At 44.9% G+C, this 27,483-nt stretch overlaps 1 long non-coding RNA gene across 1 annotated transcript in view; it reads right to left on the reverse strand.

The window, feature by feature from the left end:
* The window catches only part of LOC137522579 (uncharacterized), a 137,785-nt gene extending 116,952 nt beyond the window's left edge, over window positions 1-20,833 (reverse strand). The window contains exon 1 of the long non-coding RNA XR_011022343.1: window positions 20,713-20,833. This is a non-coding gene — a long non-coding RNA (uncharacterized lncRNA). The remainder of the gene's footprint in view (window positions 1-20,712) is intronic.
* Window positions 20,834-27,483: the final 6,650 nt, after the last annotated feature.

The raw sequence follows: 27,483 nt of genomic DNA on the forward strand, positions 1-27,483 counted from the left end.
GTCATGCCATGACGCTCACTCGTCCTGCGGACAGGACGGAAAGCGTCCATGTTCCCCAGCAACAGAGTGTACGCCCACAGGCACGCCCAGCCGCGTCACCCGGTGTCCAGCCAACCAGTCCCGGGATGCGCATAGATGGCTGCCGTTGGTAAACAACAGAACATGTGCGCGTAGTGTAAAGTGCGTACTGTATTAGAGGCACATATATGAACAAAGTGGCGCGAGGCTGGAAAGGCACGGGCAGCGGAGACAGGGGCAGGAGCGCCTGCAAGCGCAACACGGAGTGTCTGGGTGAGAGAGCATAACATAAAAACAAATACCAAAAGGTATATGTACAGTAAGGAACAGGCCCTTAAAGAGAGGAGAGAGAGAGGCGAAAAGGGAGGCAGAGCAGTATAGCAAACCGCTAACCAATCGTTGAGGGAGGAAGAACGTGCAAAGAGGGAAGGGAAAGAAAAGGGGAGAAGAGGAAGGAGCCAGCAAAATATGGTAGAGGGCAGAACCAAGGGACAGGATTCCGCAGGTGTATCGAAGTCAGGGCACAAGTGGAGATCAGAGACAAGAATTCATTTTAAGTCATTTCTCCAGGAAGCACGCCAACTCATTTTTATCGTTCAGTCCAAGAGGGCCAAGGGCATTGGTTTGTATAATCCACCGAGCTTCATGTTGTAGTAGGGTTCGCTCCCTGTCCCCTCCTCGGTGTGTAAAGGATATACTTTCTAGGGCAAAGAACCTGAGGCAATGGGCGTTCCTCCCATGGTACTGGGCCATATGAGTTACTAATCTAGTAGATTTGTCCTTGGATTTGAGTGAACGGAAATGTTCCTTTATCCTTGTCTGCATTTCCCGAGTGGTTTGGCCGATATAGTATCTATTGCAGGGGCACAACAGGCAATACACTACAAATTTGGTCCTACATGACAGAACATCTTTAATTTTTATCGGGGTCCCTCCTAACATCGGTATTTCATGTTTCAGGATTTGATCACAAATGCCACACGTCCCACAACGATAATTGCCTGGCCGTTTAAGGGTGTTCAGCCAATTACTCGAGTTGGGTTTCCTGTACTCACTGCTGGTCAGCATATCGCCCAAAGTGGGGGCCTTTCTGAACGTTACCAGAGGGGGTGCGCTGGTTACCCCTGTCAAGTACGGATCTCCCTGTAGGACGTGCCAGTTTTTACAAATAATTCCTTTGATAGTTGTTGCCATTGGTGAATAATCAAAGGCAAACACTTGTCTGGTGTTGGTGTTAGGACCCTCTTTTTGTGCAGAGTGTTGGCGTCGTCTCCTGATCAAGTCACTTCTGGGTTTAGAGAGGGCCCTATTGCTCGCCTCTTCCAACAATTTCGGGTCATAGCCTCTGTGCTGTAGACGTGCCTTGAGCTCCTCTGCCTGTTTCAGATATTGGGAGACTTCACTGTTGTTTCTGCGGAGACGCAAAAATTGTCCGTAGGGTATAGACTTCATCACCCAGGGGGGATGAAAGCTCTTTCTGTGCAGAATTGAGTTGGTAGCTGTGCTTTTTCGATAGCCTCTAGTTATCAATCTATCATTCTGAACCACAAGTTCCAGGTCAAGGAAGCTAATACGGCATGGATGTATTTCCGCCGTAAACTTCATGTTGATCTGGTTGTCGTTCAGATAGTCGACAAAGAGGGAGAAGTCCTGCTCAGTACTTGACCAGAACACCAGGACGTCGTCCACGTACCTCGACCATCTCCGCAGACACCCACGGTACGGATTGGCATCGCCATGCACGCAAATCTCCTCCCAGCGAGCCAGGAAGAGATTCGCGTATGTGCAAGCCACCGCCGTTCCCATGGCGGTGCCTGACACCTGCTGGTACCACTTCTCTCTAAATAGGAAGGAGTTGTGGGTAAGCACGAATCGCAGGCAGTCGCAGATGTAGTCGCAATGTCCATCCGAACGTGTACCACGCTTGAGGAATGACTCGACCGCCGCGATACCGTCCTCATGTGGTATCCTGCTGTACAGGCTGACCACATCAATCGTGGCCAGCCTGTCGCCCGCGCACCAGTCGAGGTCATCGATCCCGTCGAGTACGTCGATCGTGTCGGCGAGGTGCGACGGCACCATCGACAGCAGCGGCCTGAGGAGATGGTCGAGGTATTTTGACAGTCTCTCGGTAATCGACCCGATACCGGAGACGATCGGACGTCCCGGTGGTCTGGTCCTGGATTTGTGTATTTTTGGTAACATGTACCATACTGGAAATCTCGGGTGCTCCGGTAATAGCTGTTCCCCCATTTTCTTGGTTAGGAAACCTGCCTCTACCCCCCTGCGGAGTAGGGATCGCAGAGCAGATACATATCTCCACGTCGGATTACTGTCCAGTGGTTGGTATACTGTTACATCCAGGAGTTGGCTCATTGCCTCCTCTTCGTACTGTGTTCTAGTCATGAGAACAAGGTTACCCCCCTTATCTGCCTGCTTGAGGATCAAGTCTTCCCTTGCTCTCAGCCATTTCAAGGCAGAAAGTTCTCCTTGAGTGAGATTACTGGCCTCCTCTTGATAGACCAAAGATTTGGTTTCTTTCAGGACAATTCTGTAGAAGCTATCAATGCTAGAGCCTGGAGTGGTTGGGAAGGGTGCGATAGATCTACAGGGTCTAAAGGGCACATGGTCATCTGGTGGGGGGATAGGATCTATAATTGGGTTCTCATTTTCCTCTAATAGGTCCAATAAGGTCCTAAGAGTGCAGTCCTCAGCATTTGGGATATCCCTCTCACAACTGGGAGCAATGAAGCCCAGTGGGCCAATTCTCGTCTTGATGCTGTCCTGAAGGCTTTCTTTACGTGTGAAAAAGTGCCTGATGTTCAGCTGTCTCACTCCCTTATATAGATCAATCTCAAATTGGACAGGGTCAAACTTTCTGGTGAGTGAGAAGTTTAATCCTTTTTGTAGCAAACTCATGCAATCTTCCGTGACTTCAATACCCGCAATGTTGACTATTTCCAGTCCTAGGGCATCCTTTATTCCTGTGTCCTCTGCCTCTTGCCCCTGCGTCTCGCCCTCCAGGAGCGACCATCCCTCCAGGAGACTTGTTTCTGGGGTCTTCCTGTGATGTTTCCGCCCTCCCCTACGCGGTCTGCGTCTAAAGGGACCGATACACATGACTGTGCGTTTTCTCCAAAGGTTTGTACGACCCCAGATGTGGATGGTTTGCTTGGTTTAGGTGTAGGCTTGATGGGCTTTTTCTTATTGCTGTCGTCACCACTGGTGTCGGAGGCAGAGTCGGTGGTCCAGTAACCCTTGGGCTTCCTGTTTTTGCGCGACTGCCCTATATTGCGTGTGGTGTTCCACGTAAAGATTTTTCCAGTCGCGAAGTCACTCTTGTCCCTAAGCAATTTGCGTAGCTTTCTCTCCTTAATCTCGTTCTGCACCGGTACCAGCTTATCGCTGATCGTTTTCAAACTTTTCTGCAGATCGTCAGGAGGTAGTATAGATCCGAGCTGTGCTTTGATATTTGCAATCTCCTCGGTTACTGAGTTATGCTCTCTTTCTGTCCTGGCTAGGACGATAGCTTGGAGCCTTCTGGCGTGATTGACATGTTCCTCCTCCCACTCCTCCACAAATTGCCTGTCCTCCCTGTACTCCGAGGGTTCTCGGTAGTGCCTGAATCCTCGGGCTGCGATCTTGTCGTCTTCGTATCTCTGCAGTGTGGCTGCCGTCCAAAAAAGTTTCACCTCTCTCTCTCTCTCCCTCCAGAGCTTCAGCTCCAGAACCCTGGCGCCCACTGATTTGTTATGGGAGGTAGTGGCAGAACTAAGGTTGGAGAAAAAGCCTTCCAAGTCTGCTCTCCCTTCTGCTATGACATCTAAGCCTTCAGCCCCAGAGGCCGCCGTTTCTGGACTCGCCTCTTCTGTAAGCATCACGGGGGTGCTCGGAGTAGATACAATGTCGATGCAAGCAAGGAAAGAAAAGTTCCAGCACTCAGCGGGAGATGCAACAGGAGGCCGGGCTGGGCTATACTATAAGACAGACTGTGTGGGTGAAGGTCCCTCTAAACTGCGTGCTCCGGCAGAAAAAAAGCAATGAACTTGTAAACATGGAGAGAGAGGACAGAGCCAGCACTGCAGTTAGGGTTCTTTAATTGGTAAAAGTTAAGCACTCACAGTTGTATGGTAGCCAGGTGTCAGAGCAGGTTGAGTGGGCGCCAGGTCTGAGGTTCCCTGCGGACGACCGTTTCGCGCTGCACGCGCTTGTTCACCGCTGTGGGAAGGTTGGGGGCGGGCTGCCTCAACGCGGGTTACATACCCGCGCCACGGCGGCACTTCCGCCTTCATCTGCTAGCCACGCCCCCATTACTGTGTCATGCCATGACGCTCACTCGTCCTGCGGACAGGACGGAAAGCGTCCATGTTCCCCAGCAACAGAGTGTACGCCCACAGGCACGCCCAGCCGCGTCACCCGGTGTCCAGCCAACCAGTCCCGGGATGCGCATAGATGGCTGCCGTTGGTAAACAACAGAACATGTGCGCGTAGTGTAAAGTGCGTACTGTATTAGAGGCACATATATGAACAAAGTGGCGCGAGGCTGGAAAGGCACGGGCAGCGGAGACAGGGGCAGGAGCGCCTGCAAGCGCAACACGGAGTGTCTGGGTGAGAGAGCATAACATAAAAACAAATACCAAAAGGTATATGTACAGTAAGGAACAGGCCCTTAAAGAGAGGAGAGAGAGAGGCGAAAAGGGAGGCAGAGCAGTATAGCAAACCGCTAACCAATCGTTGAGGGAGGAAGAACGTGCAAAGAGGGAAGGGAAAGAAAAGGGGAGAAGAGGAAGGAGCCAGCAAAATATGGTAGAGGGCAGAACCAAGGGACAGGATTCCGCAGGTGTATCGAAGTCAGGGCACAAGTGGAGATCAGAGACAAGAATTCATTTTAAGTCATTTCTCCAGGAAGCACCTCGCCGACACGATCGACGTACTCGACGGGATCGATGACCTCGACTGGTGCGCGGGCGACAGGCTGGCCACGATTGATGTGGTCAGCCTGTACAGCAGGATACCACATGAGGACGGTATCGCGGCGGTCGAGTCATTCCTCAAGCGTGGTACACGTTCGGATGGACATTGCGACTACATCTGCGACTGCCTGCGATTCGTGCTTACCCACAACTCCTTCCTATTTAGAGAGAAGTGGTACCAGCAGGTGTCAGGCACCGCCATGGGAACGGCGGTGGCTTGCACATACGCGAATCTCTTCCTGGCTCGCTGGGAGGAGATTTGCGTGCATGGCGATGCCAATCCGTACCGTGGGTGTCTGCGGAGATGGTCGAGGTACGTGGACGACGTCCTGGTGTTCTGGTCAAGTACTGAGCAGGACTTCTCCCTCTTTGTCGACTATCTGAACGACAACCAGATCAACATGAAGTTTACGGCGGAAATACATCCATGCCGTATTAGCTTCCTTGACCTGGAACTTGTGGTTCAGAATGATAGATTGATAACTAGAGGCTATCGAAAAAGCACAGCTACCAACTCAATTCTGCACAGAAAGAGCTTTCATCCCCCCTGGGTGATGAAGTCTATACCCTACGGACAATTTTTGCGTCTCCGCAGAAACAACAGTGAAGTCTCCCAATATCTGAAACAGGCAGAGGAGCTCAAGGCACGTCTACAGCACAGAGGCTATGACCCGAAATTGTTGGAAGAGGCGAGCAATAGGGCCCTCTCTAAACCCAGAAGTGACTTGATCAGGAGACGACGCCAACACTCTGCACAAAAAGAGGGTCCTAACACCAACACCAGACAAGTGTTTGCCTTTGATTATTCACCAATGGCAACAACTATCAAAGGAATTATTTGTAAAAACTGGCACGTCCTACAGGGAGATCCGTACTTGACAGGGGTAACCAGCGCACCCCCTCTGGTAACGTTCAGAAAGGCCCCCACTTTGGGCGATATGCTGACCAGCAGTGAGTACAGGAAACCCAACTCGAGTAATTGGCTGAACACCCTTAAACGGCCAGGCAATTATCGTTGTGGGACGTGTGGCATTTGTGATCAAATCCTGAAACATGAAATACCGATGTTAGGAGGGACCCCGATAAAAATTAAAGATGTTCTGTCATGTAGGACCAAATTTGTAGTGTATTGCCTGTTGTGCCCCTGCAATAGATACTATATCGGCCAAACCACTCGGGAAATGCAGACAAGGATAAAGGAACATTTCCGTTCACTCAAATCCAAGGACAAATCTACTAGATTAGTAACTCATATGGCCCAGTACCATGGGAGGAACGCCCATTGCCTCAGGTTCTTTGCCCTAGAAAGTATATCCTTTACACACCGAGGAGGGGACAGGGAGCGAACCCTACTACAACATGAAGCTCGGTGGATTATACAAACCAATGCCCTTGGCCCTCTTGGACTGAACGATAAAAATGAGTTGGCGTGCTTCCTGGAGAAATGACTTAAAATGAATTCTTGTCTCTGATCTCCACTTGTGCCCTGACTTCGATACACCTGCGGAATCCTGTCCCTTGGTTCTGCCCTCTACCATATTTTGCTGGCTCCTTCCTCTTCTCCCCTTTTCTTTCCCTTCCCTCTTTGCACGTTCTTCCTCCCTCAACGATTGGTTAGCGGTTTGCTATACTGCTCTGCCTCCCTTTTCGCCTCTCTCTCTCCTCTCTTTAAGGGCCTGTTCCTTACTGTACATATACCTTTTGGTATTTGTTTTTATGTTATGCTCTCTCACCCAGACACTCCGTGTTGCGCTTGCAGGCGCTCCTGCCCCTGTCTCCGCTGCCCGTGCCTTTCCAGCCTCGCGCCACTTTGTTCATATATGTGCCTCTAATACAGTACGCACTTTACACTACGCGCACATGTTCTGTTGTTTACCAACGGCAGCCATCTATGCGCATCCCGGGACTGGTTGGCTGGACACCGGGTGACGCGGCTGGGCGTGCCTGTGGGCGTACACTCTGTTGCTGGGGAACATGGACGCTTTCCGTCCTGTCCGCAGGACGAGTGAGCGTCATGGCATGACACAGTAATGGGGGCGTGGCTAGCAGATGAAGGCGGAAGTGCCGCCGTGGCGCGGGTATGTAACCCGCGTTGAGGCAGCCCGCCCCCAACCTTCCCACAGCGGTGAACAAGCGCGTGCAGCGCGAAACGGTCGTCCGCAGGGAACCTCAGACCTGGCGCCCACTCAACCTGCTCTGACACCTGGCTACCATACAACTGTGAGTGCTTAACTTTTACCAATTAAAGAACCCTAACTGCAGTGCTGGCTCTGTCCTCTCTCTCCATGTTTACAAGTTCATTGCTTTTTTTCTGCCGGAGCACGCAGTTTAGAGGGACCTTCACCCACACAGTCTGTCTTATAGTATAGCCCAGCCCGGCCTCCTGTTGCATCTCCCGCTGAGTGCTGGAACTTTTCTTTCCTTGCTTGCATCGACATTGTATCTACTCCGAGCACCCCCGTGATGCTTACAGAAGAGGCGAGTCCAGAAACGGCGGCCTCTGGGGCTGAAGGCTTAGATGTCATAGCAGAAGGGAGAGCAGACTTGGAAGGCTTTTTCTCCAACCTTAGTTCTGCCACTACCTCCCATAACAAATCAGTGGGCGCCAGGGTTCTGGAGCTGAAGCTCTGGAGGGAGAGAGAGAGAGAGGTGAAACTTTTTTGGACGGCAGCCACACTGCAGAGATACGAAGACGACAAGATCGCAGCCCGAGGATTCAGGCACTACCGAGAACCCTCGGAGTACAGGGAGGACAGGCAATTTGTGGAGGAGTGGGAGGAGGAACATGTCAATCACGCCAGAAGGCTCCAAGCTATCGTCCTAGCCAGGACAGAAAGAGAGCATAACTCAGTAACCGAGGAGATTGCAAATATCAAAGCACAGCTCGGATCTATACTACCTCCTGACGATCTGCAGAAAAGTTTGAAAACGATCAGCGATAAGCTGGTACCGGTGCAGAACGAGATTAAGGAGAGAAAGCTACGCAAATTGCTTAGGGACAAGAGTGACTTCGCGACTGGAAAAATCTTTACGTGGAACACCACACGCAATATAGGGCAGTCGCGCAAAAACAGGAAGCCCAAGGGTTACTGGACCACCGACTCTGCCTCCGACACCAGTGGTGACGACAGCAATAAGAAAAAGCCCATCAAGCCTACACCTAAACCAAGCAAACCATCCACATCTGGGGTCGTACAAACCTTTGGAGAAAACGCACAGTCATGTGTATCGGTCCCTTTAGACGCAGACCGCGTAGGGGAGGGCGGAAACATCACAGGAAGACCCCAGAAACAAGTCTCCTGGAGGGATGGTCGCTCCTGGAGGGCGAGACGCAGGGGCAAGAGGCAGAGGACACAGGAATAAAGGATGCCCTAGGAGTGGAAATAGTCAACATTGCGGGTATTGAAGTCACGGAAGATTGCATGAGTTTGCTACAAAAAGGATTAAACTTCTCACTCACCAGAAAGTTTGACCCTGTCCAATTTGAGATTGATCTATATAAGGGAGTGAGACAGCTGAACATCAGGCACTTTTTCACACGTAAAGAAAGCCTTCAGGACAGCATCAAGACGAGAATTGGCCCACTGGGCTTCATTGCTCCCAGTTGTGAGAGGGATATCCCAAATGCTGAGGACTGCACTCTTAGGACCTTATTGGACCTATTAGAGGAAAATGAGAACCCAATTATAGATCCTATCCCCCCACCAGATGACCATGTGCCCTTTAGACCCTGTAGATCTATCGCACCCTTCCCAACCACTCCAGGCTCTAGCATTGATAGCTTCTACAGAATTGTCCTGAAAGAAACCAAATCTTTGGTCTATCAAGAGGAGGCCAGTAATCTCACTCAAGGAGAACTTTCTGCCTTGAAATGGCTGAGAGCAAGGGAAGACTTGATCCTCAAGCAGGCAGATAAGGGGGGTAACCTTGTTCTCATGACTAGAACACAGTACGAAGAGGAGGCAATGAGCCAACTCCTGGATGTAACAGTATACCAACCACTGGACAGTAATCCGACGTGGAGATATGTATCTGCTCTGCGATCCCTACTCCGCAGGGGGGTAGAGGCAGGTTTCCTAACCAAGAAAATGGGGGAACAGCTATTACCGGAGCACCCGAGATTTCCAGTATGGTACATGTTACCAAAAATACACAAATCCAGGACCAGACCACCGGGACGTCCGATCGTCTCCGGTATCGGGTCGATTACCGAGAGACTGTCAAAATACCTCGACCATCTCCTCAGGCCGCTGCTGTCGATGGTGCCGTCGCACCTCGCCGACACGATCGACGTACTCGACGGGATCGATGACCTCGACTGGTGCGCGGGCGACAGGCTGGCCACGATTGATGTGGTCAGCCTGTACAGCAGGATACCACATGAGGACGGTATCGCGGCGGTCGAGTCATTCCTCAAGCGTGGTACACGTTCGGATGGACATTGCGACTACATCTGCGACTGCCTGCGATTCGTGCTTACCCACAACTCCTTCCTATTTAGAGAGAAGTGGTACAAGCAGGTGTCAGGCACCGCCATGGGAACGGCGGTGGCTTGCACATACGCGAATCTCTTCCTGGCTCGCTGGGAGGAGATTTGCGTGCATGGCGATGCCAATCCGTACCGTGGGTGTCTGCGGAGATGGTCGAGGTACGTGGACGACGTCCTGGTGTTCTGGTCAAGTACTGAGCAGGACTTCTCCCTCTTTGTCGACTATCTGAACGACAACCAGATCAACATGAAGTTTACGGCGGAAATACATCCATGCCGTATTAGCTTCCTTGACCTGGAACTTGTGGTTCAGAATGATAGATTGATAACTAGAGGCTATCGAAAAAGCACAGCTACCAACTCAATTCTGCACAGAAAGAGCTTTCATCCCCCCTGGGTGATGAAGTCTATACCCTACGGACAATTTTTGCGTCTCCGCAGAAACAACAGTGAAGTCTCCCAATATCTGAAACAGGCAGAGGAGCTCAAGGCACGTCTACAGCACAGAGGCTATGACCCGAAATTGTTGGAAGAGGCGAGCAATAGGGCCCTCTCTAAACCCAGAAGTGACTTGATCAGGAGACGACGCCAACACTCTGCACAAAAAGAGGGTCCTAACACCAACACCAGACAAGTGTTTGCCTTTGATTATTCACCAATGGCAACAACTATCAAAGGAATTATTTGTAAAAACTGGCACGTCCTACAGGGAGATCCGTACTTGACAGGGGTAACCAGCGCACCCCCTCTGGTAACGTTCAGAAAGGCCCCCACTTTGGGCGATATGCTGACCAGCAGTGAGTACAGGAAACCCAACTCGAGTAATTGGCTGAACACCCTTAAACGGCCAGGCAATTATCGTTGTGGGACGTGTGGCATTTGTGATCAAATCCTGAAACATGAAATACCGATGTTAGGAGGGACCCCGATAAAAATTAAAGATGTTCTGTCATGTAGGACCAAATTTGTAGTGTATTGCCTGTTGTGCCCCTGCAATAGATACTATATCGGCCAAACCACTCGGGAAATGCAGACAAGGATAAAGGAACATTTCCGTTCACTCAAATCCAAGGACAAATCTACTAGATTAGTAACTCATATGGCCCAGTACCATGGGAGGAACGCCCATTGCCTCAGGTTCTTTGCCCTAGAAAGTATATCCTTTACACACCGAGGAGGGGACAGGGAGCGAACCCTACTACAACATGAAGCTCGGTGGATTATACAAACCAATGCCCTTGGCCCTCTTGGACTGAACGATAAAAATGAGTTGGCGTGCTTCCTGGAGAAATGACTTAAAATGAATTCTTGTCTCTGATCTCCACTTGTGCCCTGACTTCGATACACCTGCGGAATCCTGTCCCTTGGTTCTGCCCTCTACCATATTTTGCTGGCTCCTTCCTCTTCTCCCCTTTTCTTTCCCTTCCCTCTTTGCACGTTCTTCCTCCCTCAACGATTGGTTAGCGGTTTGCTATACTGCTCTGCCTCCCTTTTCGCCTCTCTCTCTCCTCTCTTTAAGGGCCTGTTCCTTACTGTACATATACCTTTTGGTATTTGTTTTTATGTTATGCTCTCTCACCCAGACACTCCGTGTTGCGCTTGCAGGCGCTCCTGCCCCTGTCTCCGCTGCCCGTGCCTTTCCAGCCTCGCGCCACTTTGTTCATATATGTGCCTCTAATACAGTACGCACTTTACACTACGCGCACATGTTCTGTTGTTTACCAACGGCAGCCATCTATGCGCATCCCGGGACTGGTTGGCTGGACACCGGGTGACGCGGCTGGGCGTGCCTGTGGGCGTACACTCTGTTGCTGGGGAACATGGACGCTTTCCGTCCTGTCCGCAGGACGAGTGAGCGTCATGGCATGACACAGTAATGGGGGCGTGGCTAGCAGATGAAGGCGGAAGTGCCGCCGTGGCGCGGGTATGTAACCCGCGTTGAGGCAGCCCGCCCCCAACCTTCCCACAGCGGTGAACAAGCGCGTGCAGCGCGAAACGGTCGTCCGCAGGGAACCTCAGACCTGGCGCCCACTCAACCTGCTCTGACACCTGGCTACCATACAACTGTGAGTGCTTAACTTTTACCAATTAAAGAACCCTAACTGCAGTGCTGGCTCTGTCCTCTCTCTCCATGTCTACACATACAATTCATTATCTCATAAGTTTATTTTCACTTCAGATTTGCTTTAACACAAATTGTAAAATTGGACACTGCATGGCGAATTTGATTGGCCCCATTCCAAGCTGTATATATTTTGAATAATATTTGCATGCAGGTTGTGATCGTTTGCCTCTTATTGGCAATCTTTGCTTTCTTCCAGTATAGAGTATTGACTGATATGCTACAAAATGGACAGATTGTATATGCCCAAAGTAATTAAGCTAAAACAATGTTACCCACAATCCTTGCCATATATAGAGCCAAACTGAGTTATTACCCAACAAAAGAGGAACTACCCTTTTAAGGATATACTTCAAGAGACTCAACTGGGTTAAAATTGTACAAAAATCCACAAACAGCAGAGCTATTTTTATCTTAACCCTCTGGGCGATACAATTATATCGCCCAAGAGGTGGCGCAGCACTATTTTTTAATTTTTTTTATTTTTTAAATCATGTAGCGAGCCCAGGGCTCGCTACATGATAGCCGCAGCGCAGCGGCATCCCCCCACCCACTCCGATCGCCTTCGGCGATCAGAGTAAGCAGGAAATCCCGTTCAGAACGGGATTTCCTGCTGGGCTTCCCTGGTCGCCATGGCGACGGGGCGGGATGACGTCACCGACGTCATGGACGTCGTGACGTCATAGGGAGTTCCGATCCACCCCTCAGCGCTGCCTGGCACTGATTGGCCAGGCTGCGCAAGGGGTTGGGGAGGGGGGGGGGCTGCGCGGAACGGCGGGTAGCGGCGGATCGGCGGCGAGCGGCGGCGATCGGAAGTTACACGCAGCTAGCAAAGTGCTAGCTGCGTGTAACAAAAAAAAAATTATGCAAATCGGCCCAGCGGGGCCTGAGAAATCCTCCTGCGCGACATACCCCGAGCTCAGCTCGGGATTATCGCTCAGGAGGTTAAGCACTAATTTGAAGAACCTTTGGTTCCAGTGCCCTAGTTTAGCTTTAAAGTGTACCTGTTCTGTTTAACAGGTATTTCTCCATTTCTCTCAGCCTATCATTTTGGTACATGGCTCTTAGAAATACTATCTGTGATGTGTACACGCTGCCCTAGGTTTACCATGAAGGTAATACCATATGCCTATAGACAAAAAACAAAAGATGTTAATACATCCATCTAAATACCCACATAAATTGCAGCCAAACATTTTAATATCAAATATTTAAAAGGAAAAGTTCAAATATGAGAAAAAGTTTATACATGAAAATTCACAAAACCATTAAATGAAGGCGTTTGGAAGGAGCTGGATAAGATACACAAATTACCCAGGCCTGTGCTGTCAGTTCCTTGAGACTTAAAGTGCCCATACACTCATCAATTTTCTCATTCAATTCCTTGCAGAGAGGAGGCGGGGCAAGAGCATTGGCAGATCGATGGCCTATAGCTTTCCACTGCATCGAACAGTGTAACTCAGCAGTTCAATCGATTTTCAATAGATTTCCTGCTGGAATCTATTGAAAATTGATGCACAATGGATGGTAGGAATCAATTTCTTCTGAATCAATTGCTTTTAGAAAGGAATCGATTGCTTTGGAACATTGGGGGAAAATCTATAAGTGTATGGCCAGCCAGCTTAAGATGTGCATAATATACCCATACAGTGTTCTCACTGAGACAAATTCTACCGATACAACACTACTGTATAGTAGTCTATAGAGAGTGAATACAATCATATGTTATGTTATACACAGTATGCTATATTCCATGATGGTGACCATTAAACAAATACATGGTATGTACATGGTAAAATTAACCATTTTATCATTAATAAAGGAAACAATGATGGATAATAAAATAAAATTCATTGATTATTCTGACTGCACAAAGCAGATAAAACCGTAATCTGATTGGCTGTCCGGGGTAGCTGTATACCACACTGGACATTTTGCAGGAAGTTGTTTTTTTTAAAAATAATTTTTGCGTTGTATTAACATTCTAAATAGAGCAAAGCAGAGTTTGCACCTCTGTCAGGTTTTATTGTTGGCTATACCTCCTACTAAGGTACATTCCACTCACTTCCTGTTCTGAAGATATCCAGAATTTTAATTTACTCGATGAGTTAGAAAATAAAAGTCAAAATTCTTAAAGATTCAACCCCAATTTATATTTCAAGATTCAACCCCCAGTACCTGCCCCCCACCTCGTCTGCACCTGCAAGCATCAGGGACAAATTATTTAATTTCATGTTTGCACCAAGCATCAATGCTCCCTCCAGGCTTTAGGTGGCGCTATAGAGAACAGAAATTCAATCTAAATTCAATCTAGTTAGTCTACTTTGTACTGCAAAATCCTTTAAAGTTTAGTTCTTTCTTACTTCCTGTTAACAATTGTTTTCTAAATCCTAATAATAAATTGTTAAATTCAAGTCCAACTGTGTAAGTGATGTCAAATTATGCACATCAGTTAGCAAAGTCTGCTGCTTCTTGTCCCACCGAAGTCTATAGTGCCTGCTAACATCACTGGGGCATTGCAAAAAACATCTGGACATACAACCCCATGCAGTTATGGTAATTAAGGCCACACCAAGATGTTCAGCAATGCTTATTACTCAACTGTATGAACATCAGCAAAGGGATCTATACTGTATTTTGTAAAACATTTAGCCTGTAACACATGAATACCATTTGAAAAGTAAAATACAATTTGATTGGTTGGAAACAGTAATGAAAGGCAAAAATTGAATTGGGCATAGACACATAACACTAATGCTAACCAGGTTTGTGAAGGTTAGCTTAATTTTCAGACTTGAAGTTTGAATATTGAAATGGAATTGGCATGCATATTTCTGGCTAAGCAAGAAAACAAGCTCATCATAGAGAGATACGAGGGATGGAATTGGAAAAGACATCTTGAGGGATAGGTTCCCAGAATTGGATTATAGTGATGGCAAACAAGACAGTGTGAAAGTAGAAGTGGAAAAAGGTATACTGCAGTTAAACCAGACAACTTAGCATAGAAAGACCGCCAGTACATACAGCCTACATCCCTAGACACTTCTATTTTAAACCTTGATATTTATTGAGTATTCTAGTCTGATGTGAACTCCAAGTCCACTCTTCTGAACACTTCTTCACATACCATGTCCTCTCCAAGCATACAGTAATAGTTAAAGAGTTTTTACAAATCACCTGAACATCTGGAGTGTGAGTGTAGCCCTCCACAGCAATGTGTTCTCCTCATACTCAGCAGAAGTGATTTGCATCAGTTCTATGAGCAGGGTGGGGCTTGGGACTTCACAGGGAGGTTACCACTCAGGTGTTGTACAAGTGAACTCAAGTTCCGGTCAGGTACTGTGTGGAAGGAACCAATCACAGCACAGAACTAAGAATGACAGGAGTAGACACAAAGTGGGGTATTTCCAATCTTGAGCATGTCAGGAGCCTTATGTATGAGGGCTTGTCAAGTGAGGAAGTAATTAGTTGTAAAGGGGCCCACACACTGGTCAATTTCAGCCATCGACCGGAAATCGATTCTATCAAATCTATCCATTGATTGTTTTGCGGCCAATTTCAATTGATTTCGATCAATTTGATCAATCTGACAGGATGGAAAATCTAGGTCGATCTACTGCTGGCAGCAGATTGATGGCCTATAGAGTTGCATTGGATCTAATGGTCCAATAATGCATTTAGATCGATTTCCAATAGATTTCAGAATGAAACCTACTGAAAATCTGTTCATAGTGTGTGGCACACATCAGATAGATTCCTGTCAGAGTCGACTTGACAGGCATCTGACAGACATCTATCTGATGGTCAAATCTGCTGCAAATCTAGAAGTGTATGGCCACCTTTACACTTATTTCTTCACAGCAATCTGATCATAGGGCATGTGTACACTATGCAGGTCTTTAATGGCAGATTAGCATTTGCCTGAAAATCTATAATCAGTAATACTATTGGGTTCCACTAAGAGACTCCATTAAAACTATTATTTAAGATAACCACTAGATTTTTATTCTTGCTGTATCTGGTGGTAAAATCATTTCACAAATCCAGCTTTTTTTTTTAAAACATATTTTCTATAGGGGATCCCAACTCTGTTTGTTAGATTGTACGTCATCCAGAGACAGACTAAGATTACCTTGCTTAGACTTTTTAAGCCAAATCAAAAGAGAGATAATGGAGTCCCAAAAAACATGAACTATGTTGCAAATAAATTGTACTTACAGTAGCACATACAGATCATTCAGACATTGGTGACAATGGTAGTGAGTCCGTAGCACTGTCAATATATAACCCTTTTGGTGACATACGCTAGTCTGCACTGCAGTGCTCCATTAGTGAGGAGATATTTCTTTCTCTATGACCTATGAAAGACAAATACCGTATATTCCAGCGTATAAGATGACTGGGTGTATAAGACGACTCCCCAACTTTTCCAGTTAAAATATAGAGTTTGGGATATACTCGCCATATAAGACTACCCCTCTTCCAACACACACCGAATTAAAATAAAAATAAAAAAATCGTATACTGGTGCTGTGTATGAACAGATACTGGTGCTGTACTGTATATGTTACCCAGTATATAACAGTATATAGTCAATTGACTTGTTGCATTGGTCAACTCTCCTTAAGTAGACTGGTCAGCTCTCCTTATCTACCTGTTTATCAGAGCGGTATGGAAGAATAGATTGCGCTCCCTCAGCAGGGAGATCTGAGAGGCGGTAACAGGATAGGGCGTATCACCTGGCATCAATGACACCCAGCGTATAAGACGACCCCCAACTTTTCAGAAGATTTTCAAGGGTTAAAAAGTAGTCTTATACGCAGGAATATACAGTAGCTGCTTCATTAGATGCATAAAATTGAGCTCTGTTGTCTGACAGGTAGAACTGGGGCCGCTCTCTGTGTGACTGAATGACGTCATGATTCATTTGAAATATACTTGAGGTACAAGCAAATATTATTTCGTGAATTATTTTTGGAAGATTGTTTTACAAGAGAAACTTAGTGATGCAGTTTGGACAGATTACTGGACTATTTATCATGGTCATTGGAGAAACAAGCTAAGAGAATGTCTTATATTTCTTGAGGTGTCCATGAAGACAGGCAAGTCCACAAGGCATGAGTGTATTTCTCCTGGCTAGTACGTCACCCTGAATTTCATTTCTCTAAATCAAAAGCCACGTTCAGAAAGGTTGACCTAATTTTTATGCCAATTCTTATGATAAAGACTTTCCCGCCTATTGAATGAAAATTTTCAGAGCTTTAATGCAGCGGTAAGTGGTTGCTAATGCTCTGGGTGATGGTCACTCGTCTCAGAATGGGTTTACTCATCATCTGCTCTCAGTACGGATAGCCAATGCCATCAAGCATAAAGCATATATGCAAACTAATGAAAAATCCTTAGTACATTTGTGTGGAAAGAATCCGTTAACTTGGGTTCTTACATTGAATGCTCAACTGTTTAGTAATGATTCTATGGACAAATATTACCCGACTGGATGTTCTTCAAAGTAAGGAATTTTGATTTCAACTCTATATATTCCCAAGGGACAAACCGAACAAAAATTACCACAGAAAACTATAAATACAGAGCTCAACACATGTTGAGCCAGACACTTATGTGTTATGATAATTCAAGTGCTTTCCATTGGCACTGCAGGGAACCATTGTTCTACACAATTGGTGATAAACAAGAACAGCTTTATAGTTTAGGAAAGGTATGCAATGAGTAATATCAGCATTTCATGGTATAGTCTTAACTTACTGTATATTATAGTAATGGGTGAGAAATTCAAGCATGCTGTTTAGATTATAGTCAGAAGCATTTGATATTGAGAATTCCAATTTAATATGAAACTCTATAGTATAGACTTTGAGGTTTTGGGGAAGTTTCTAAAAAAATAAATATCAGTTCTGATTTTGGTCTGGATGCCCTGTTGGCCACATTGCTGTCCTACCATTAGCCTTATTTGCAAACAACGGCATATTGATGACATTTCGGAAGAGAGGAACTACTGAACATATAAAAAAAAATAGGTCAGCAGCAGCATGAAGGCCTCATTCCGGGTAACAGTTATGCATTGTTGGAACACTGGGAGCTCTGTACTTTCTTCTTTCATCATTGATATTCTCTTCTGTAAAATCCTCTCCTTGTCTGTCTGGATTCTATATTCCACCTAGCAGGCATAGGGTAATGAGATCACAGCACTGAGAAAATGTCATCTGGCTCTAGTTTGACTTGTTGTGCTATCCTCAAGCATCTATAATTTTCAGAGGTTCTTTATAACGCAGTGGATGTAATCATCCGATAAAGGGGGGAACTTACAAAAGACAAGGGATGAAAGGATTGCGCATTCATCCTGACACAGTAAAGGCTTCCAGTTAGCAGCTGCTAGAATCTTATTTCTTGGGACTTCTTTATGGAAGGCAAAACTACAACTAAATATGCAATAAAGAACAAATATATATCTTAGTTATAATGTTTTTATAGTGGTTTATAGTAGTGAAAAGGAATATTGGAAAGTCTCTTAAGTTAATAGCCTAGCGACGTTGCGTACAGCTACCTGCATCACAAAGTCACAAAAGCATCATAAAGAACAAAAGTTGACAACAAGTGATGCTGGCTTAGCAGACACAATGGGCTGGCACAGAAAATGCACATCAGTCTGAAAACTATTACATGCTTGCAGTTACTCAAACATCTGGGAAATATAAATCTATTAAGATTAATCAAATAAATCGCCAACTCATTTTCGCATGTAATGAGCTTGAACTGATTCACAGCCAGCAGTATACAAAGTGCTGTCTGCTTTATGGCTGAACATGAAGTCTGGGTGCATGGCTGAATTCCAGACAGTCTGAACCTCTGCGGATCACTCTGTCGGCATTCAGGTGTCTCCAACATTCTGGGTGATGGAAGGGGGGTGGGGGATGGCAGACGGTAACACTAAACAGACAAAGAAAAAGAGGAGGGAGCTAGACTATATGGATGGAAGTATCCTCTCCCCTTGCTGGCACTGCATAAACAGTAATATAGCAATATTCTCTAGTCCGCAAGCCCAGATGTAGAGGTGTGTGCAATATGTATATATATATATATATATATATATACACAGCTGTGTGTTTTCAAGTGCATGATGTGAACACTATATATGAAATTACACAACATACACATTGCATGCAAGCTTGACATCATAAAGCACAATATGAACATACTACACCATGCAGGCAATAAGTCTGCTTTTAATAATACATTCTTTCTATATGATTATTTCAACTATTGCTCAATATAGCCACTCCCTGCATTTCATAATGTTTTGAATAGGTTTGCTCCACATATGTAATGTGGCGTATGCCCCAGTGAGGTTATCTTATTTATGCCTTGTTATTGCTATAGGGAAGCAACAGTCGTAAAGTTTATTTTTAGTCATTTACCTCTGAGGAAGTGATTTCCATTTATAATGTAAAACAGTGTAATCCTCATATTGAAAAAAAGTTATTAAAAATCACCTATGCTCAGCTCATCATTGACCTTGGCCCCAGTCATTAAAGCTAGAAACTGTCACCAGTTGCTCTTCAGGTACCCATTAGGTGTAGGGACATTTTTCTTTTTAAGTTTTCTTGACTAATACGATTACTACTACCTATTAGATTTCTGAAGTAAAAAAAATTACAATTTAACTGTTCTGACTTGTAACAGAGGCCTATAATAACAGTTACTTACCAAGAAGAAAGGAGGTACATAAATCTTATATAAAGAAAGTTTTAGTAATACGCTTAGTGTCTATAATAACTGCTGCACTAGTAACAAAACTGGTTCTAGATATGCAGATTCAGGTCTTCCACATAAAAATAACATTTTATTATTATTATTTAGTATTTATATAGCACCAACATCTTTGTCTTGACATTAAACTGTCCAACAGAGGGGCTTACACTCTAATGTATGTATCCTAGTCTAGGGCAAATTTAAGGGGAAGCCAATAAAATTATCTGTATGTTTTTGAGATGTGAGAGAAAACCAGAGTGCCCGGAGGAAACACATGCAGACACATGGAGAACATACAAACTCCGTGCAGATAGTGCCCTGGCTGCGATTCAAACCAGGGACCCAGGACTGCAAGCTGAGTCTAGACAATAGTGCTTCTTATGATAACCACATACATTTCATTTGTGATCAGTGGCATTTCACATCCACATCTGAAAAGGATCTTATCTTTGGAAAAATACTGAAAAAATAAAACTGACAAATTAAGAACTAATGAACAACTGGGATCTTTTTATCAAATGGGATGCATTAAATCGAATCAAACTGAACAGATTATTTTAAAGCATTCAATCATTTTAGATGCTGTTGCGATTGTTTTCAAGTCAATAGTTTAAGGAGATTGCATTGAAATGTACACATGTGTGACCAGCACTAGGGCAGATCCCAGTCCTGCCCTGTGCTACGCTCACAGCCCACTGGTGTATTTGCAACTTCATTCATTAAGAGCTGTTGTAATGTACACTGTGAGCGGCTATGCTGCTGCTTAGCTCAGAGTAGAAAATGAGCAATTCTGTTTGGCTGTAAAAAATGTGGAAAGTATTTTACGTGAACAGAGAGACCAGGAGACACAACAGATTATTCACGTTTCAACAAACCTCATGGAAGTGATTAAGCTAAACATGAAGACATGCAGATATAGCAGATCAGACAGAAATACTCTTTGTCATTCTAAGCAAGCATATGGAAAAAAAAGGCAACACCAGTGAGTAATTTCATCCATTGACTGATTACAGCTTCAGCAATATTCCTACTCCTCATTTACGCACCCCCAGTATATTCACATCACATCATCATATATGAAAAATGAAGCTTTTTGATTATGCTGGTGAGAGTTTATTTTCTTTAATGTATAACAGGTCAGCTTGGCAGCTAAGAGGTTAATACGCTAATCATTCCATACGGATTCATTGACATTGTCCTCTTGTACATAAGATGAGTTGGCACAATGGTGTGTTTTTAGCTAACTGCGCTTAACCTGAGATCAGATTCTAATAAGCCAATAAATCTAGCCTTTATCGCTTTCCTGTTACTGATATAAGGTATATAATAAAGGGTGCACTTACAGGAGGTGGCAGGGCTTCCATCCAGGTAGCATGGCACAGACATTCCTGTTTTTCAGACATAGAGAGGCAGATGAAAACACCAAGGTCTGCAGGAGACGGAGACTGTGCATCTCTCAGAGCTGTAGACCTTACATGAACTGGAGATTTTTTTTTTCTGTCTTCTGAAAAGGCAGCAGAGGGAAAGGAGGGGTGGATTTTAGCACATGACACACTCTATGCTAGAACATTGGCTGCAGATGCAGACATCAGGCCAGCAGGATTGGTGAAGTTAAAAACTCTGTGCCTCAGGGGATCCTCCTATTTGAGTTTTTTTTTTTTCTCTATGTGTTGAAGAATGACTGAAGGAATTTTCTCAATGTAGAAATCCCACTTGCAAAAATCACAGTTGAATTTGTGTCTGTCTGGGGGGAATACAGGTTAAACTCTGGCAGGAGTGGACTGGACAGCTCTTTACCAAGGGCCGGAACCCACTAGCATGCGATAATCGCTGGTGATTTGCAAAGTGCCAGGACAGTGGAACCTTATGAGGGTGATTACACGAAATCCCTAAAACACTACCTGCATCATTTTCAAAGTGATTGCGATTGAAGGTAAGGACCTGTACACACTGGCTAGGTTTTTCAATTGCAAAGCTTTCATGAAAATAAAGCAAATCATGAGGTGCTCTACACAGTGGTGCGATGCGATTTTAGAAAATCACCGTGCCTACAGCGTTTTTTAAACGCAGGAAGAACGCAGTGCATGCAATTTTTGTTGTGTTTTTTAGGTGAACAATAAGGAAACCAGGAAAAGATAGCCTCAGCAAAATCGCAAATGCATCACAAATGCACAAAAATGGAAAGTAGAATTTAGATTAAAGAACACAATCGCAGTGCGTTTGCCATTGACGATTTTTAGTGTGTACAGGCCCATCAGCAGGACAATAATCGCATTTCTTCAAATGGCAACGAAAATCACATTGAAGATGATTAACAAGTTGCAAACGCTTAGCATTTGCAATTTGCTATCGCTAGTGGGTCTCAGGCCTAAGTATCTAACATAAAAGCAGATGTATTTTCTACAGCCGCCGTTTAGTAACTTCATTACAGTTTTCTGTGTAGTAAAAGCGTTTCCCTATATAAACCTGCTTCCCTTCTCAGTAAAATAGTCACAGTAATTGTCTGACTGGTGATTTACGGCTCAGGAAACAATATTAACTGCAGTCTTTTCCAGAGATTGCAGTCGTTTTGCAACTGCAGCAAGGCTGTGAGTGGAAAGGAGGCCCAAGGTTTATTGACACCTGTTTGACTGAAGGCTTTGTGAGGTTATTTGTTGAGACTTGTAAGAGCAAAGAGAAGCTTTGACCCATATATATTCAGGAACGTTACTGTCTGCTCATCCCTTCTTTTTCCTTTTGTGAGCTGCAGGCATGGTAAATTGCTCCTGGAGTTTGCAGCCTTGTGTTCACAACTTAACACTGTGGATTCTATTACTGAAGGAGAGAATGCTAAAGACATTTAACCAGAAGTCCTAAAAAAAATAACGTCTCCAATCCCATCTGAAGCAGTTTACTAGTAATTAACCAATTTGCACCCAGACCTTGTTTTCCCCTTATGGGCCAGAGCAGTTTTGACGTGTTAGCTATGTCCCTATTTAACTACTTAAGGACCCAGCTAAATTTAAATCTACGCCCTGTTTTGGTGGTCACCTGGCTGGCAAGGTGTAGATTTCAATCAGCCGCCGCTGCATGCATCTGCCGTTTCCGTCGCTCCCGCCGATCTTGCCACTTAATCCCCGCCGTTTGTCGCCATAGCTCACTGGTTCTGCCTGTCTCTATGATGACAGAGCCATGTGAGCGGTTCAGGAGCCGATTTCATTGGCTCCTAGCCCTGTCTTTCAATGTAAGTCGCTCCCATTGGCTTACATTGAAGACAGGGTCAGGAGCCAATGAAAACGGCTCCTAACCGACTTACAGGAATTCTGCCGTCATAGAGATGCCAGAGTGGGTGGCCCTGGATCCCGACTTGCGGCAGTGACGGCAGTTGCTTGCGACGGGCATGTGCGGCGATTTGTTGGTATTCCGTTGGGATTCCGAAGTGGTTAATCAGCAATAACTTTAGCCCTGCTCACAACACCTAAATGATCTACAGTATATATTGTTTTTATCAAGACAAACTAAACTTTCATTGGGGGATATTTTGTCCCAAGAAAAATGTTGTTTTCTATGCATTTTAATGGGAAAAAGAGGAAAAAAAATTGAGAGACTGCATTATTTCTAATTTTTTACCAATTCCAGTTTAAAAATAAATGTGCTACAGTAGATAAAAAACCATGCCACCAGTATAGCGTTCCCCAAGTATAGATAGCCAGATGTGTCCCCAGTATCAGTCCCCCCAGTATAGCCAGATGTGGTCCCAATATCAACCCACCAGAATAGCCAGATGTGTCAGCTGTATTTGCCACCCCCCAGTATAGATAGACAGATGCTCCCCTAAGATTAATGACCCTCATTATAGCCAGATGTGTCCCCAGTATTAGCTCTTTCTTATTAAAACCAGATTTGCCCCCAGGACTACTCCATAGTCCCCAGGATGAGCCCCCATTCTTGGACCCCCCCAGTTTAACAGCTATCCCCCAGTGACGTTCCACTCCCCCATGTCCCCTCACCCCCCAGTATGTAAAGCCAGATGTCCCCCCCCCATCACCATGCAGGCCCCTCTGTGCCCAGATTGCTAAAATATGCCCCTGCAAGGAGCCTCACCTTGCCTGGTTGCTGCAATCATCCTGCAATCGGAGCCTCTGTTCACTGCTCTGCACTCAGCCCTGTGATGCCGAACATCTGGGTCCAGGCTTGATGACGTCATCAAGCCAGGACCCAGATATTCGGCATCACAGGGTTGAGTGCAGAGTGGTAAAGGGAGGGTCCGGCTGCAGGATGATCGCAGGAACCAGGCAAGGTGACAAAGGCTCCTTGCAGTTGAGTTTTTTAACGATCTGGACAGGGAGGGGAAGAGATGAACGATCACTGCAGTTGGCTACTGCAGTGATCATTCATCCATGGGAAGGTCTCTAACAGTTTGAAAGGGAAAATGTTCCCTTTTACTAATAAGTAATGCAGCTGAAAGTCCCAGGGCGTTCACAGGAGAGCACCTGATTGTGCACAGCTGTGCTGTAAGGGGGATACCATACAGTGGGTTGTAAAAGTATTCGGCCACCTTGAAGTTTTCCACATTTTGTCACATTACTGCCACAAACATGCATCAATTTTATTGGAATTCCACGTGGAAGACCAATACAAAGTGGTGTACATGTGAGAAGTGGATCGAAAATCATACATCATTCCAAACATTTTTTACAAATAAATAACTGCAAAGTGGGGTGTGCGTAATTATTTGGCCCCCTAAGTCAATACTTTGTAGAACCACCTTTTGCTGCAATTACAGCTGCCAGTCTTTTAGGGTATGTCTCTACCAGCTTTGCACATCTAGAGACTAAAATCCTTGCCCATTCTTCTTTGCAAAACAGCTCTAGCTCAGTCAGATTAGATGGACAGCGTTTGTGAACAGCAGTTTTCAGATCTTGCCACAGATTCTCGATTGGATTTAGATCTGGACTTTGACTGGGCCATTCTAACACATAGATATGTTTTGTTTTAAACCATTCCATTGTTTCCCTGGCTTTATGTCTAGGGTCATTGTCTTGCTGGAAGGTGAACCTCCGCCCCAGTCTCAAGTCTTTTGCAGACTCCAAAAGTTTTTCTTCCAAGTTTGCTAGTTAATAGTTGTTCTATGGACAGAGTCTCCCACCTGAGCTGTAGATCTCTTCAGGTCGTCCAGAGTCACCATGGGCCTCTTGACTGTATTTATGATCAGCGCTGTCCTTGTTCGGCCTGTGAGTTTAGGTGGATGGCCTTGTCTTGGTAGGTTTACAGTTGTGCCATACTCCTTCCATTTCTGAATGATCGCTTGAACAGTGCTCCGTGGGATGTTCAAGGCTTTGAAAATCTTTTTGTAGCCTAAGCCTGCTTTAAATTTCTGAATAACTTGATCCCTGACCTGTCTTGTGTGTTCTTTGGACTTCACGGTGTTGTTGCTCCCAATATTCTCTTAGACAACCTCTGAGGCCCTCACAGAGCAGCTGTATTTGTACTGACATTAGATTACACACAGGTGCACTCTATTTAGTTATTAGCACTCATCAGGCAATGTCTATAGGCAACTGCCTGCACGCTGATCAAAGGGGGCTGAATAATTATGCACACACCACTTTGCAGTTATTTATTTGTAAAAAATGTTTGGAATCATGTATGATTTTCGTTCCACTTCTCATGTGTACACCACTTTGTGCTGGTCTTTCATGTGGAATTCCAATAAAATTGATGCATGTTTGTGGCAGTAATATGACAAAATGTGGAAAACTTCAAGGGGGCCAAATACTTTTGCAACCCACAGTATATCTTCATCCTCGTGGTTTAGATGAAGTTATAGATGATGTAGATATACTGTATCCGTGGAAAAAGTAGTTAAGAATAAAATCATGGTGAATACAGTAATTGTAATCTACAGAGTGCCACCAGAGTTCTTCTGTGTCTCCCAAACTTTTGAAGATGGAGTGCAGCATCTCAGGTCAGTTTGTTTTAGGTTCATGTGGAAAATGTATAAAGAACTTTTAGGATTTTACTGCTGTCTGGGTTCTTGGTGGGGAAATTCACTTTAACTACCAACCCCAGAGATATATGAAGAAGCTAGTTGAGATTTTTCCAAAAAGGTAATATTTGAAACAGAACGATGGCAGGTTTCAGTCAGGGGAATATTATATAGAGGGAACTTTGAAGACCCTGGAAAAAGTTCTGAGCTGAATTTCTTGCTTTTGAAGTGGTTTTCATAATGTCTAGATTTGCCATTATGTTACATCAGACTTGTCCTTGTACATACATGCTAAAGGATTAGAGTTTTCAAATGAGGCATGTGTACAGCCTCCCAATGTGTCGCCAAGAGATATGAAGTGCCAGATTTTTTTTGGATGAGAGCAGTGTTCTCCTGCTTACCACTCCTCCCACTGGAAACTGCTTCATCATGCACTGCCAGGGCCGGATTTACAACTCGGGAGCCTATAGGCACAGAGGTTCTGGCGCCCTAAACTCCACCCCCAGCTCAGGCCACACTCCCAAGCTACGCCCCATTTCTTATGAAAAAGAACCATGCAAGGTAAAGCACATATTACCAAAGACAAGTAGAGAATACTGACAATATGTAGATATTACCAATGCCATACAGAATTTACTGAAGTATGCCAGAGCGCAAATCTATGAACTATTGACACTTTTTATCTCTTTCCTGCTATCAGAAGCCATTTACTGACAGCAAAGTGTTTGATAGATGTAATTACTTATCCGTGAGTGTCACACTGTAGTCCGACCCGGTCCCAACCCAGACAGAAACTATCACTTGTATACCTGATTTTTAACTTTTTCAGACATAAAAAGGAAAAAAAAGAACACAGCAATAGTCATTTATGTGCTTTGCACTGTACATACACATGTCCATCTCATTATGTCACATGTCACCTCGGTCGTACTTTCAGGAACAATGTGACTTTACAGAAATAGTACAGTACCTACCTAGTGGATCACACACTACTACTTAAAGGGATACTATCGATTAACGTGTTTTTTAAAGCGGTATTGTCACCATAAAAATCAAATTTCAACAGCAACTGGTCTGAGTGTTTTAAGTGATAAAAATGCTAATCCTGCATTCAAAACTTGCAAAACTTTTTCTGCTGTTATGGTTTGTAGTTATCACATACTTTAGGAGCACTGGCCCTAGTGCCAAACAGTGCCAAAGAGTTTAATGCTGGGAGTTATTTTTATCTATAATATATTCCTCATCTTCCATTTATTTCCCTATCTAGCTGCTTATCAGAAACACCCTCTGATTACTTGTGTTTACAAGATAAGGCTGAGGTGACTCAGTGATTGGATGTGTAAATAAAAAAATAGACAGTGCAGTTGTTAGTATACACCTCAGTCGGAATGTCTGAAGACTCTGGGAGGAGGGCAGCTAATGAATACACAATGAGCAAGAGAAGGGAGGGGGAAAACAAGAGTCAGGGAGGATATGATGCCAGCATTAGCTTGGCAAGATGGCCACTGCCTAGAAGAGGATTTTCTGCTTTTCCTTTATAAAATTCGCAGGAATCATTACATGGATAGCCCAATACATCTGTTATGTAAGTAGAAGTAGTATTTATCCACTTATATATGTGTTTTTTATTTTTAGGTTAGCATGGGTGTCGCTTGTTCTTTAACCTGAGTTTGAGAGAGTTGCTGAAGTGCTGATAAATAATGATGTATACATTTAATTTGCTTATCTCTTTTGTTTACTGTAACAAATTCCTTTCACTCTGAACTGACAGCACTGTCTGCTCATTTCTGATGGGAGAGTTAATAAAGGGAGGGGAGTTTCCCTCACTGTGTAGATAACTCTGTGTAACTGTGTGTCAGAGAGCACTCAGAAGAAGCTGCATGTTTCTGAGCCGTTTGCAAGAGAGCAGAGGAAATGTAACTTGTTTTAAACGTGTAATTGTCTGTGACTGCACAGCTTTTCATATATTTGTTTTGGCTTTCAGGGAAAAATACTCTGTAGTCTGATATGCAAAAAACAACACTGGCTGTGCATTGAAACAGATACCCCTATGCGAATGAATTGTCCCAATAGAGCTATACCCTACACACAGTTAATTAAAGCTTTTGCCTCTGATATTTAACATGAAAAAATGTTTACACAGCTA

Source organism: Hyperolius riggenbachi, chromosome 6 (genome assembly GCF_040937935.1).
Source record: "Hyperolius riggenbachi isolate aHypRig1 chromosome 6, aHypRig1.pri, whole genome shotgun sequence".
Lineage (NCBI taxonomy): Eukaryota > Metazoa > Chordata > Amphibia > Anura > Hyperoliidae > Hyperolius > Hyperolius riggenbachi.